At 40.1% G+C, this 15321-nt stretch overlaps 1 pseudogene; it reads left to right on the top strand.

Annotated features, from left to right (window-relative positions):
* Positions 1-4257: 4257 nt before the first annotated feature.
* LOC131407615 (large ribosomal subunit protein eL21-like) lies at positions 4258-9871 on the top strand (annotated as a pseudogene).
* Positions 9872-15321: the final 5450 nt, after the last annotated feature.

Below are 15321 nucleotides of genomic sequence, written 5' to 3'. Positions count from 1 at the left end.
GCTCCTTTCTGCATCTTCAAAGCCAGCAGCATAGCATCTTCTCTTTGCATCTGCTTCCCTCTGCTTCTGTCTTCTAATCTCCCTCTGCCTCCTTCTTCTTTTTTGTTTTTTTAATTTTTTTATCGTGGTAAAATATACTTAACATAGTTTACCATCTTGACCATTTTTAAGTGTACGATTCAGTGGTATTAAATACATTCATAATGTTGTGCAACCATCACCCCCATCCATCTCCGTAGCTCTTTTCGTCTTGTAAAACTGAAACTCTATACTCATTAAACAACAACCTCCCATTCCCTCCTCCAGCCCCTGACAACCACCAGTCTACTTTCTGTCTCTATGATTTTGGCCACTCTAAGTATCTCATGTAGGTGGAATCATACAGTATTTGTTTGTCTTTTTGCAACTAGCTTATTTCAGTGGCATAATGTCCTCAAGGTTTGTCCATGTTGCAGCATATGTCAGAACTTCCTTCCTTTTTAAGGCTGGATAATATTCCATTGTATGTATATACCACATTTTGGTTATCCATTCATCTGTCAATGGACACTTGGGTTCCTTTCACATTTTAGCTATTGCGAATAATGCTGTGAACATGGGTATATAAATATCTCTTTGAGACTTTGCTTTTAATTCTTTTGAGTATATACCCAGAAATGGAGTTGCTGAATCATATGGTAATTCTATATTTAGTTTTTTGAAGAACTGCCACAATGTTTCCCACCACAGCTGTACCATTTTACATTCCCACCAACAGTGCACAAGAGTTCCAATTTCTCCACATCCTTGTCACCACTTGTTACTTTCTGTTCTGTTGATAGTAACCATCCTAATGGGTGTGAGTGAGGTGGTCTCATTGTTTTGATTTGTGTTTCCTTAATGATCAATGCTTTTCAACATCTTTTCCTGTGCTTATTGGCCATTTGTATATCTTCTTCAGAGAAATGTCTATTCAAGTCCTTTGTTCATTTTTGAATTGGGTTGTTTGTTTGTTGCTGAGTTTCTGCCTCCCTCTTACAGGACACTTGTGATTACATTTAGGGCCTACTTGGATAATCCAGAATAATCTCCCCATCTGAAGATCTTGAAAAGTCTCTTGTCCCATTTAAGGTAACATTCACAGGTTTCAGAGATTAGGACCTGCATGGTGAGGGCCAAATTCAGCCTATCCCGCCCTTTAATAACCATAGGAATTTATTGAGCATTTACTGTGTGCTAAGTACTGTGCTAGGTGCCTTAATGCAGGTACCCTTCTAATTCTCCCCCTCTATGAAGTAGTACTGCCTCCGATTTGCAGACAATAATAGCTAGCACTCACTGAATTCTTAGCATGTGCCAAGGTCTCTTCTTGGACTTTAGATGTATTAACTCTTTTAAGTCTTACAGCAGCCTATGAGATAGGTACTATTATTACCTGCATCTTAGAGATGGGGAAACTGAGGCATAGATAGGTTAAGTAATTTGCCCAAGATCTTCTAGTAAGAAGCAAAACTGGAATTTGAACCTAAGCAAATAGCTACTAAACTTTCTGCCAATTCATTTTTGTTCTTCCTACTTCATAGCAGAAGGTTTACCTGTCTCTTTATAGTCTTTATTCCACTGACAAGGTGAAAGTTGTACTGTGATCTGAGGGTCACCTATAACGTCAACTGGCCAAATACCAGTTTTTTCATTGCCTGGGTATATTCCTTTGCATTCAGTGTTGGCTTTACACCCCTTTGAAACTAAACATTCTTAGAGGAGTAACATATTAAGTCATTAATACTCTTGTGTGAATAGGTTTCTGGGTAGTTTTTATAATAGAAAGAGAAGCATGAACTTGAGGGTTAAGAAAGAGAAAGCTGGGATCATGGCAGGGTGAAAAATCATGAAGTGGATGGAGGAATGGGGCATAAAATGACCCAGCCTTGAGAACCTGTCATGCTTAGGAGGGAGGGATAGAGAAAGGGGTGGAGGAGGGGTGAGAGACAGAGAGACAGAGAGAGAGAGAGACATGACAAATGAGAACTGGAGTGTTTTGAACCCATGGAAGTCAAGTTTGCTTCAAGATGGCCAAGCTGAAAGTGTGGAAATGAATGAACAGCCGGGCACTGGAGCAGGCGCTTTACTGGGAAGCAAGGTGGAGAGAAGAGATGATAAAGGGGACTCACTCCATCAGACTTTTCAGACCGATAAAACCCCAGTTCATCACTACAATATATTAATTCAAGAAGTATTCATTAAACTCCTACTGTGCCCTCAAGGCTTTTCAAAGAGCTGCCATTGGAGAGGCTTCTGCTGTCATGAGTACAGTCATGAAGTAATGCTGGATTGCCAACTGGCAACCCCGGAGCCTATTTCTGGAAGCAATATTTTTGCCAGCAAAGCATTTAAAAATGGAATTAGATTTTTTTTTTTTAGTTTGAGCATGCCCACACTTCTCACATTCTATACTGGCATGTTCCTAACCCACTTCATGCAGTACTTATCCAGCTCCTGAAGGCTTTTGAATTTACAACCCTTGGGATAAGGCCTTTTGCCGTGTGATAGAGGCTGCCAAACTTTCAGAATGAAAGCTGTTAAGCCAAGGAAAACTATGATTACAACCATCTTAACTCTAGAAGGTCACACACCTCACCTTTCAGCCTCATTTGTCCATTCATCATAAGCCATTAGAAGATCCATATGTCATGAATTTTACTGCTACAAATTATAGGATCAGATCCTGTCCCATTTTGTCATCCTCATTTGGCTCTCCTGGGAGGCTGGAGGCTATTTCTCCTTTTGAGTAAATGGGAAGTGTTTGTCTCAATGGCCTTTAACGGGTGGGCAACATTAACCTTCAGCCTCCACATGTACAGGGGTTGCGTGGCAAAGAGGGTAGTTTGGGCTAAGACTCATTGGGAGCTGGTAGGAGCTGAGGAACCAACATTATATCAGGTGATTCTGCTAAAAGTGATAGGATGGCAGAGCTAGAAGACAGCTTAGATTATTCATTCATTCAACAAATACTGATTGAGGGCTGATGTTTTACTAGGTGCTGGGGTCACAGCAGTAAAAGACAAAGTCCCTGCCCTCATGAAACTTGTGTCTAATAGTGCAGCTATTCATAATCATGTGTGTAGTCCAATGCCTTTATTAGATAGACAATGAAACCAGGATCAGAGCAGGCACATGAATTGCCTAAGGTCATTCAGCTTGTTAGTGATGAAACCATGACTGAAAATAAGGTTTGACACTCATTCCCAGGCTTTTTCTTCTTCCTACCTCCTTGTCCTTTTTAATGGTTTTTATCTGCCTTAATCTTCCACATTGATCCATCCCAAACCATTCTTGTATTGAAGTTGACTTTATTGAGGTCCTCTGAGCTCGATTATCAACCGACTCTTTTACCTTAAAGAATTGAGCAATTTGTCCCATATTTATAGAGCAACTTCCCTCCTTTATTGCCATTCCTTCTTCCCAGTATGTTACATTCAAAGGCATCACTGCCTACTGCAATTATTATATTTCTATAAATGGGTTAAATGGGTCATTTTCACAGAAGAGTACATACTGTATCATTCCATTTTTATGAAATTCTAAAAAAGAGAAATTCTATTTATGTGAAATTCTAGAAGACTGTGGAAAAGAGAAGTGTATGAATAGTTACCTAGTGTCAGGGGTGGGAATTTATTGCAAAGAGGCACAACAGAACTTTTGGGGTGATGGAAATGTTCTCACTCTTTAATGTGGGGTGGTCACCTGGTATATACATTTGTCAAACTCTTCAAATTGTATACTTAAGATGGATGTGTTTTATCGTTTGTAGATTATACATCAATAAAGTCAATTTTTTGAAAAAGAGACTTTTTGAAACAGGTTTGCTTCTCTGCAAAGAGGCACATAGGATCTGCCCAGAGTAGAGAGTTGAGACTTAAAATGCAACGACTGAACTAGTATGGGTGATTCTACCCAGAGAGGAAGTGAGACTAGAGAGATGAATCTGCTCTTCGCTCACTTGGTCTTATTTGCTATGTGCCTGTCGTAAGGTAAGCATTTTACTGTAGTGGGTGTGATATCGGTGTTTAAAGATGCCTTAACTGGCTAGGCTTACTTATGGAGATGTCTTTAGAGAGGCATGTAAGTGTGGGCACTTCTATTCTACTTTATAGCTGATTTAAAGACTTTTCAAACATAGTTTTTATCATACATAATTTTTACCATATCAGCTGTGTTAAAAACTTAACTATCCACTTTTTTTTCTGTTGGAATTGCCATCTTCCAGTAATTGCCAAAATGACCAACACAAAGGGAAAGAGGAGAGGTGCCTATTATATGATCTCAAGGCCTTTTAGCAGGCATGGCGTTGGTCTTTTGGCCACATACATGCAAATCTACAAGAAAGATGATGTTGTTGACATCAAGGGAATGGGCACTATTCACAAAGGAATGCCCCACCAATGTTACTACGGCAAAACTGAAAGAGTCTACTGTGTTACTAAGCGTGCTGTTGGCATTATTGTAAACAAACAAGAGCTCGATTCTTGCCAAAAGAATTAATGTACATGTAAATATATTAAACACCTTAAGAGCCTAGATAGCTTCCTGAAATGTGTGAAGGAAAATGATCCGAAAAAGAAGGAAGCCAAAGAGAAAGGTACCTGGGTTCAACTGAAGCACCAGCCTGCGCCACTCAGAGAAGCACACTTTTGTGAGAACCAAGAGAAAGGATCCTGAGCTGCTGGAACCCATTCTCTATGATTCATGGCATAATAGGTGTAAAATTAAACAAATAAATAAAAGACCTCTGGACTATGAAAAACAAAAAGAAAAACAAAACTTTAACTATCCCATGGAAAAATCAACTCCATTATTTGTTCTCAGTTTGTTTGGAGGTAGAGGACAGAAACTGAGTTCTAGGTCCATCACAGTCTAATCCCTCTCCCTTCTAGGGTATTTGATAGAATATTTTCCTGGGGTCTTGAATCAGTTTATCAACCTGCAAATAAGCCTAGCCCTTTATGTGTCTCTGAATATGGATGTGTGTGTGTGGATGTGTGAGTGTATGCTTATAGTCGGTGGCCTTGTCTTTTCTATCAACTTGGAATCACTTCCAAACTCCTAGAAGTGAGAAGTTATGTTCATTTTTTTCTTTTTCTGCTGAGGAAGATTAGCCCTGAGCTAATGCCTGTGCCAATCTTCCTCCACTTTATATGTGGGTCACTGCCACAGCATGGCTGACGAGTGGTGTATGTCCGCACCCCGGATCAGAACCTGCGAACCGGGCCACCGAAGTGGAGCACGCCGAACTTAACCACTATGCCACGGGGCTGGCCCCAATTTTTACAATAATATAAGTATGTACAACGGTTTCTGTGGTTACCTGGTAAATGTATGTGGACCATTTGATTCCTTCTGCTTTTCTAACCTCAAATTGTAATTGCAATTTAATACAGGGCTCAAACACCCTTGGTGGGCAAATCTCCCCACAGAAGTATCACAGAGCCAATGAAACCATTTTAGGGGGTCTGTGCAATAATTATTTCACTGAAGTTACTCAGTCTTTCTCTAGCCTCACCCCAGCCTCTGGGTGATGGATATGTAATTTTGGGAAGTGATACATATAGGGCCTAATTCTAATAATACCTTAGATTTGCTGGGCACTTGGTGCATTTTGTGGTACTTTCATATGTACTATCCCCATAACCAGCCTGGGAGGTGTATTGGACAGATATTATTATCCTCATTTCATTGACGAAAAGCCCAGGCTCAGAGAGGACATGAGATTTGCCCAAGGTCATATGGTAAATCAGCAGCAGAGTTGGAACAAGGACCAATAGCCATGGACAATTAATGAGACAAGGACAGAATAGAAAACCTGGAGAGTCATCATAAAAGGATTCAACAGGCAAATATATGAGGAAGGCAGTCACAATTTATTGAGTACCTACTCTGTGTCAGGCACTGTGAGAGGTGCTTTATGTATATTACAAATGCAAGGTCATAGAAAATAGGGAGTTGTGATTACGTGGGGGAATGACTTGCTATTATCCCATTTTACAGAAGAAGAAATTAGGAGTCCAAAAGGATGAGTTTGCTCAAAGTACTGGAAGGAAATCCATTCACCATCCTTTTATAAGAATATCCCAGAGTGTATCGATGACCCAAGCCCTAGTCATTCCTTAACCTCAGATTCAGTCTCTACTTCCTTCTCCTTGGGCTTCACCCTCATTATCAATCTTTGTTTTCACTTCATCTTCAACTGTATTTTCGATCTCAACCTCACTCTCAGTTTTAACTTAATCTTCTCGCCATGATCAGGGAGAATCAGTTTCAATAAATAGTAGTTGATGATAAGGAATTTCACATTTCCTGAGCAACCCCACCTAGTCTCCAACTTGCCAGCACAATTTCTGACACACCGTCTTTCTCACGCCAGTCTGTAGATAATTGTTTTCAAATATTTCTGTTGAATAAGTTTGTGTATTGTCTTCTCCATTATTTGTAAGCTCCCTCAGGATAGGAATTATGGCTATACTTTGCTCTTTAGACTAAGCTGGCATAGTTATTTTTGGATTGTGGGGAGTTAATATAGGTTTGTTTCTGGTGATGACATGTTTACACTCACACTGGGTACACAGGATTTCTTCACTGATCATTTTCGTTTGCTTTTTGTGTTGGATCCAGAAGTTCACTGCATTTTTTTATTTTCATGATACATTATTTACTATTACCATTAGATTTTACTCAATGTATTCATTTATTCATTCCACAAACATTTATTGTGCTAGGTAGCAGGTATACAAAAAGAACAAGACAATCTCAGATTTCAAGTCTTGAGGCATCAACTACATTTTTCTCATTTTGAAAGCATTTTATTTATTTTGGCTTTGTAGTTGTTTTGCAAGCAGTAATTTGATCAGAAAGAATAACCATAATTTTGTGAATAATTGTTGGATTATTTTTGTAAGCACCAGGAGAGACAGCAGCTTTTGAGGTCTTGACTGATTCTTTTCAAATGCTGTTTAGCCACAATATGGCTGAATTTACTCTTAGATTTGGCAAGCCCTGCATTTCTCTAGCATTGAACCAGACTCCTCTGGCTATTTCCTTTTCATGAGGCGGAAGCTTAGGTTAAATAAAAGGGGCACCCCGAAAGTAGTGAGATGCCAAAGAAACATTAGGAACAACTGTACCAAAAAAAGGAGATCCTTTCATGATTCATGGTCTTCACCCTGTAAGGGGATTTATTTACTACCATGGAATAATACTGCCATCTACAAATAGTTGTTAGATGCCCATAGTCAGGGAATATGACAGACTGGAGTTGTGGGATTCCAGCCACATTGGATCTTGGTGAAGGACCGTGTAGGGATGCATGCTGCCCTTTCTCGTCAGTGTGCTGATTTAGTACTGGGGTAGATCAGTATGTGAAAGAAAAGAAGGGTACAGGGTACCTTTTCCTAGAACATTCTAATTAGGAAGATGCTTTGTTGCATCTTTTAGAAGACATCTAACTAGATAAAAATGATTTTGTTTCTGAGAGCATAAAGAATAAATTTCAAAGTGTTCCCTCCCTACATATAGCATCCGTCACTGTTGATTATATTATTATTATTGTCATAATTTCCACTGACCAATATAGTTCACTATGATGGTTTTGCAGTATAGACCAGAGCAAGAAATATTTCAGAAGAATGGAGCATTGGGTATATTCTGTGGTACAGTGCAGGTAAGAAGTTGGTGAGCATCCTTCATCTAGTATCTTTACTCTTTCCTCTATCTTTGTTTTTCTAGATCTTCATAATCAGAGGCTCCCTTATCTCCCTAAACTTATTTTCCCTATGGTTCCTCAATCAAAACCCCTCTCACAGTTTAGGCCAAGTTTCCTTACTTCCATCCCTCCCCCACAGGATACAAATCCCTTCCTCAGTTCCCCTTGGGAGGAATGCATTTTCTGCCTTTCCCCAAACCTTTCCTTCCTCCAAGGTCCACTTTAGACCAATGTCCTCCATCAAGTCCTCCCTGACAGCTCCTGCCCAGTTCCCTCTTCCTTCTCTGACCTCCTACTACACAATGGTCTGTGATAATAATAGCCTTCATTGGCCCAGTGCTTGACAAAGCACTCACTCACTTGTGATTTTCACAAACCCCTGAGGTTGGTAAGGAGAATTTTCTTGTCCCCTCAGACAGAATGAAAAACCATCTCAAGGCTGCATTGCAAATGGCAAAACTGGGACATCAGCCCAGGTCTTTGAAGTCCAAAGCTTTTCCATTACAGTTTTTTTTTCTCTATCTCACACCTCTATACCCCAATAGAGCCTAGTTCAGAGTTGAGAAAAATTAGATTCTCCAGTAACTCTTTGTAGATTGCTCTACTGACCTTGTCAGATCTTCATCTTTCTTCTTATATCCCATCTGCTCCCAATTCAAAGTGGCTACTTCTACTTGTCATGAACCATGTGTCTACAAAGCACCAGAGGTCGAAGATCTGTTTTTCCCAGACACCATCTCTGATGGAAGCTGTATCTGGGGAGTGGGGCTGAGGTCTGTTCTCTGGCAAGGCTGTCTGTGAGGGGCACGTTCTCCCTGAAGAGCTAGGGAGGGGAGATATCGCTAAAGCACGGCAGAATGAGGACATGATTTCACTTGTTTGTTATGAGATTTTTTTTTTTTAACCAGAGAAAAGGGGTATTTAAAAAAACACTAGCAGAGAAAATCTCTCTCCTTTGGCTGAGTGACATTTCATGCCTGTTCATATCGTTGTGTCAGTCTTTGAAAAATGAAGAGCTATAAGCAGCCTCTTTCCTCACTAGACAAAAGGAAGAGCTGGGTGTTTCCCTGGTAGGAGACCTGCACGTGACGAGTGAAGCATTAGGATTGGGGCTGAGTCACTGGCATTGGGAGGGTGGGGGTCAGAACCTTCCCCTGAGCTGTCAAAGCCAGCAAATGTGCTTAGGGCCATAGTTACACACACCTGTTGGCTGCAGCCAGTGCTGGTATTGTCAGCATCTGGGACATGGCTCAGGGAAAATCTCCAGCTGCCTTCAGTTCTTTCAAAATGGATCTTCTCCAGATCAGGGGGGCTAGTGCTTTATTTTTTAATAACTTAAAATTATTTAGGACTCATGATTAGTTGCAAAATAGTATAGAGAGTTCTTGTGTACCTTTCACCCAGCTTCCCCCAATGATAATATCTTATCTAACCATAGGTGTTTGTTTTTAATGTAGTATCTAAGAATAAATACTTTATTATTATCTCTTATGGTTCTGGGGGTTGATGAGCTCATTTGGGTGGTTCCCATGTGGTGTCCTTCATTCGGTTGCTATCAGATGGCAGCTAGGCTAGAGCCATCTGAAGGTTTCTTCACTCGTGAAGCTGGGCTGGTAAGGGATCTCCGTCTCCACGTGGCATCTCCCAGAGGGTAGCTCTGGCTTCCTTAACAGCAGGGCAGTCTCAGGGTAATCAGGTTTTTTATATGGTAGCTGACAGAGCAATTGTTCCAAGAGGGCTGGGTGGAAGCTGCAAGGCTTCTTATGATCTAGTCTTGAAAGTCCCAGAACATCACTTCCATCACATTCTATTGGTCAAGCAAGTCACTCAGGCCAGCCAGATTCAAGGAAAGAAGAATTAGACTCCACATCACAACAGGAGAAGTAGCAAAAAATTGACAGCTATCTTTTTTTGTGTGTGTGTGAGGAAGATCAGCCCTGAGCTAATATCCATGCTAATCTTCCTCTTTTTGCTGAGGAAGACCGGCTCTGAGCTAACATCTATTGCCAATCCTCCTCCTTTTTTCTCCCCAAAGCCCCAGTAGATAGTTGTATGTCATAGTTGCACATCCTTCCAGTTTTGACAGCTATCTTTATTCCTCCACAACCGCCCTGCAGTTTTCTGGTCCCCAAGTGAGGGGACAAACATGACAAGGAATAGCATTGTTTATGTCACTAGTAGAAGCCCTTTTGTCTGATTGACTCTATGAGAATTTTCATACAGTCACAGTGTCACAGCACCAGTGGGCAGCACATGCTCAATTGCTGTTGTCTGACAGAGCAATTGAGTCACCTTCTCAACCCATAGACAGTAAGTGGAAATAAATAGGGAGATAGTGAATATCTCTGTGGACTTTAGGGTAAACCCTGGAATTGTCCTTGAACTGTTGCAGCTTTCATTCTCCAAATAGGCTGGCAACCATCACATATTTTTTGCTACATTTGTGTCTGTTACAAAGCAATCTGCCTGGACTAGACAAGGTACTGGGCTAGGTGCTACATGGGTTACCAAGATGACTTATGCATGGCTCCTGCTCTCAGGAATGTGGATAACAATTCCTCCCTACTTGTCTGCTGGGGTCTGGCCTGGGTGTTAAGCAAGACTGGAAAAATGGAGAGGCCTTGGGTGGTGAGGGGAAGCAATCGCCACATTGTTGTGATGGTTAAACAGGTTCACGTGATTATTCCATGAGGGAATCAGCAGCGTGCTTCTGGACAGCAGCCACTATGTGAGGGGAATATTCTTGTTCTCTCTCAGGCAGAGAGCAGGAGATGGGGATTGGCGTGTTGGATCTCGACTTTTCTTCTAAAACATTTACCCTCTTCTGTGCCCGGATGTCAGATTATCCAGGGAACAATTCTTTGAGCATGCATTGTCTGGGTGGAAAGAAATCTTCCCCGAGCAGTGGGGAATGTCCAACTCTGGGCGGGTGGAGTTGGGGAAGTCTTTCAGGTAGAAGCACAATGGGCTTCAACAGAAGCTGGTGAAGCAAGGAGAGGAGAATGAATCCAGCGCACCTCGGATTAAGGGAAAGGCTCAAACTGAACAACTCAACTGGTTTGTGTTTTGAACATGCTTCCTGTGATCCTTCTCCTCAGATAAAAGATGATTGTAGTTCCAGTTCTGGGGTTTATGGGTGAGGAAATTGAGTGGAGAGGAAATTCGGTGGAAAGCGAAAATGGGTGTGTCTGATAATAGCAGAAGAATTGGGTGAAAGGGCTCCACCTGGAGGCCTTTTTTGGTGGTGGCAGCAGAAAAGTGGAACCCGGGTGCCTCTGGGCAGTGTTCTCGGGGTCTGAAGAAGAGAGGAGGAGGGTTCTCGCCTGAGACTCCCTCATGAACGGCGTCAGAATTGTGGAGCTCTGGGTTGATAGAATGGGCTGGAAGAGAACTGTGCACGTCTGACTGAGCCCTGAAGCGTGTTACTCAGAGGAAGGGGGAAAGGCTGCCTTAGGCATGGGTTGGGCGGAGGGAGACGCTGTTAGACAAATTCCAAGGGTTGGGCTTATGGGAAGCCTCCTCAGCTATGGTATTGCCAGTTCTCTGGATGTGCCATGTTCTTTCATACCTCCGTGCCTTTGGCAATGCTGTTCTTTTTGCCTGGAATACTCTCCCCTCTTCTTGGGCCTGGATGATAGGAGATTTTAAGATTCAGTGGAAGCTTCAGGACTTTAGGGGGATCTTTTCTGATCATTCTCAATTTGGATTAGGGGCCCCTCTTCTGTGTCCCATGTGACTTGAGGTTCCCATTGGACATGAGCTCCATGAAGGTAGGGATTGTGTCTGTCTTGCTCATTGTAACATTCCTAGCACCTAAAACTTGAAGATTCTCATTAAATATCTATTACTGAATGAAATAACTCAGTTGTAGCAGTTATCATAGGTACGAATATTGTCTGTAGACTTGTCTGTCTCTCCCACCAGACTATGAGCTTCCTGAGGGCAGGGACTGTGGCTTACTCATCTTGGTAGCTCCAGCCCATTAGCTTAGAGTCTGGGAATTAGAGGGTGGCTTATCAATATTTGTTGAATGAATGTTAGACAGGGAGGGAGCAGTCTGGGGGTACATGTAAGGCTAGTCAGTGATTCTAAGCTCTGGCTTTAAGAACACCAGGGGAGCTTTAAAAGTGAAAACAGAGTCTCTGGCGTGGGGCCCGGGCATCGGTCTTTTTTAAAAGCTCCATAGGTGAATCTAATGTTGGGAACCTCAGGGCTAGGCTCTAAAGGAATGTGAAATCTAGGGCAGCCAAGAGAACGTTCCAGAACAGAATCCCTTTCTGCTGGAGAGGGAAAGGCTTTAGTTCTCTTCCAAAACTGTGTAGGTATTGGAGCAGAAGAGTGCATCCTAACACTCAATAGATTGTCTCCAGAAGAAGAACTGAGGTAGCCAAATGCATTCCGATTTTAAGAAATTAGAACATTTCCAAGAATGGTCTTCACTGTAATTCTCCAGGACCAGCAGAATCAGTATCACCTGGAAGCTTACTAGAAATGCAGAATCTCAAGCCCTCACCCTCCCAAAGCTACTGAGTTGGAATCTGCATTTGCACAAGATCCCCACGTGATTCGTGTGCACATTGAAGTTGGAGAAGCATTGTTCTGAAGTAGTTATTCTCAAAGTATGGCTGGGGCACCAGCATCACCTGGGGTAAGGAATGGGGTGGGGGTGGAGAGTTATGGTTCTCACACTTTAGCTTGCGTCAGAATTACCTGGAGGGTTTGTTAATCTCAGGTTGCTGGGACAATTCCCAGTTCAAAGGGAAACTGGTAAACCCATGAACCACTTCATTCAGGAGGTCTGGGTCGGATGTGAGAATTTGCATTCCCTACAAGCTCCCAGGTGATGTTGATGCTGCTGGTTCAGAGACTACACTTTTTGGCTGACTAAGGCTGTTATGACCATTCACGTACAAGTCTTTGTGCTGACATATGCTTTCCTTTCTTTTGGGTAAATGCCTAGGAGTGGGATTGCTGGATGATGTGAGAGTTGTATGTTTAATTTTTTAAGAAACTGCCAAACTATCGTCCAAAGTGGTTAGACCATTTTACATTCCCATCAACAGTGGATGAGTTCTGTTCCTCCACATCTTCACCAACCCTTAGTATGGTCTGTATTTTGATTTTACCTACTCTAATAGATGCGTGGTGATATTTCTTTGTAGTTTTAATCTGCATTTCCTTAATGACTAATAAAATTGAACATCTTTTCATGTGCTTATTTGCCATCTATATATCCTCTTTGGTGAAGTGTCTGTTCAAATCTTTTGCCATTTTCTTATTGGATGGGTTAATTGGTTATTATTGAGTTCTTTTCTTAAGTTTTGATATTTCTTTTCCCTAGAAATAAGTCCTTTATCATATATATGATTTGCAAATATTTCCTTTCAATTATTTGTGGCTTTTCTTTTCATTCTCTTAGTATCTTTCAAAGAGCAGAAGTTTTAAAATTTGATGTGGTCCAATTTATCAATTTGTTTTTTTATGGATTGTGCTTTTGGCATTGTGTCTAAGAAATCTTTACCTAACCTAAGGTCACAAAGATTTTCTCCTATGTTTTCTTCTGGAAATTTTATAGTTTTAGGTCTTACATTTAAATCTATAATCTATTTTTTGTATATAGATATTTGATTTTTTCATCATTGTATGTTGAAAAGACAATCTACTGAATTGCCTTCCACCTTTGTTGAAAATCAGCTGTTCATAAATGTGTAGGTCTATTTCTGGACTCTATTCTGTTCCATTGATCTAATTGTCTGTCTTTACTCTCATACATTGTCTTAATTATTTTAAACTTGTAATCAAAGAGTGTTAGTCCTCCTCCTTTTTTGTTCTTTTTCAAAGTTGGTTTGACAATGCTAGGTCCTTTACATTTCCATATGAATTTTAGAAGCAACTTTTTAAATTCTACAAAAAAGGCCTACTGGGATTTTTGTTGGGATTGCGTTTAATCTACAGATCAACTTGGGAAGAATTGACATCTTAACAATATTCTGTCTTCCAAGTCATGAATGTGGTATATCTCTTTATTTATTTAGACCTTTAATTTTTCTCTTAATGCCAGGATATAGAAACACGATTAATTTTTTTTGGGGTAGATTCTGTAGGATTTTCTACATATATGATTATGTTATCGGTGAATAAAGACAGTTTTACTTCTTTCTTTTCAATCTGGATGCTTTTCTTTCCTTTTCTTTCTTATCACAGTGCCTAGATCCTCAGTGCAAAGTTGAATAGGAGTGGTAAGAGGGCATATTCTTATCATCTTCCTGATCATAGGAAGAAAACAGTCAGTCTTTCACAATTAAGTATGATGATATAGCTGTAGATTTTTCAGAGATTTTTCTTTTAATCAGGTTGAGGATGTTCTCAACTATTCCTAGTTTGTTGACTTTTTTAAAAAATCAGGAATGGATATTCGATTTTGTTAAGTGATTTCTCTGCATTTGTTGAGATGATTATATGGCTTTTCTTTTTTAGTTTATTAATATGATGAATTACATTGATTTTTGAATGTTAAACCAAGCTTGCATTCCTTGGATAAACCTCACTTGGTCATGATGTATCCTTCTTATGTATTATTGGGATCCGTTTTGATAAAATTCTGTTTAGAATCTTTGCATCTCTGTTCGTAATTTCTGTAGTAAGTATCTGGTTTTGGTATCAGAGTAATGCTGGCCTCATAGACTGAGTTAGGGAATATTTCCAGTTTTTTAATTATCTGGAAGAGTTAGTATAGAATTAACACTATTTCTTCCTTAAATGTTTGTTAGAATTCACCAGTGAGGCCATCTGGGCCTGGAGTTTTCTTGTGGAAAGCTTTTTAACTATGAATCCAATTTCTTTAGTAGTTAAAGGGCTATTCAGGTCACCTATTTCTTCTTGAGTGAACTTTGGTAGTTTGTGTCTTTCAAGGAATTTATTCATTTCATATAAATTGTTAAATTTATTGGCATTAATTTTTCATAATATTCCCTCATCATCCTTTTAATACGTGTGGAATCTGTAGTGATGTCACTTCTCACATTCTTTATGTTAGTAATTTTTCTCTTTTTCCTGATCAGTCTAGCTAGAGTTTTATTAATATTGTTGTTCTTTTCAAAGAACCAGATTTTGGTTTCATTGATTTTTCTATTTTTCTGTTTTCTATTTCATCTCTTTATGTTCTGACTTTTATTATTTTGTTTCTTCTACTTGATCTGCTTTTTCTGGTTTCTTACGGTGGAAGCTGAGGTCCACCAATCATTTGACTCGTTGACTTGAGACCTTTCTTCTATTCAAATACGGATATTTAGTGCTATAAGTTTCCCCCTAAGTACTGCTTTAGCAGTGCCCTACAAATTTTGAGATGTTGTGTTTTCATTTTCTTTCAGTTAAAAATATTTTATAATTTATAATTATAAAAAATTTATAATCTCTTTTGATTTCTTCTTTGATTCATGGGCTTTTTTAGAAGTTGTCATTTAATTTAAAAATACTTGGGGATTTTTCCAGAGATCTTTTGGGTTTTATTTGTGTCTTAATTCCGTTGTGGTCAGAGAACATACTTGGTATGCCTTGAATTCTTTTAAATTTATTTAGACCAGTTC

The sequence above is a fragment of the Diceros bicornis genome, chromosome 6 (assembly GCF_020826845.1).
Source record: "Diceros bicornis minor isolate mBicDic1 chromosome 6, mDicBic1.mat.cur, whole genome shotgun sequence".
NCBI lineage: Eukaryota > Metazoa > Chordata > Mammalia > Perissodactyla > Rhinocerotidae > Diceros > Diceros bicornis.
This window is presented reverse-complemented; position numbering and strand designations above follow the sequence as displayed.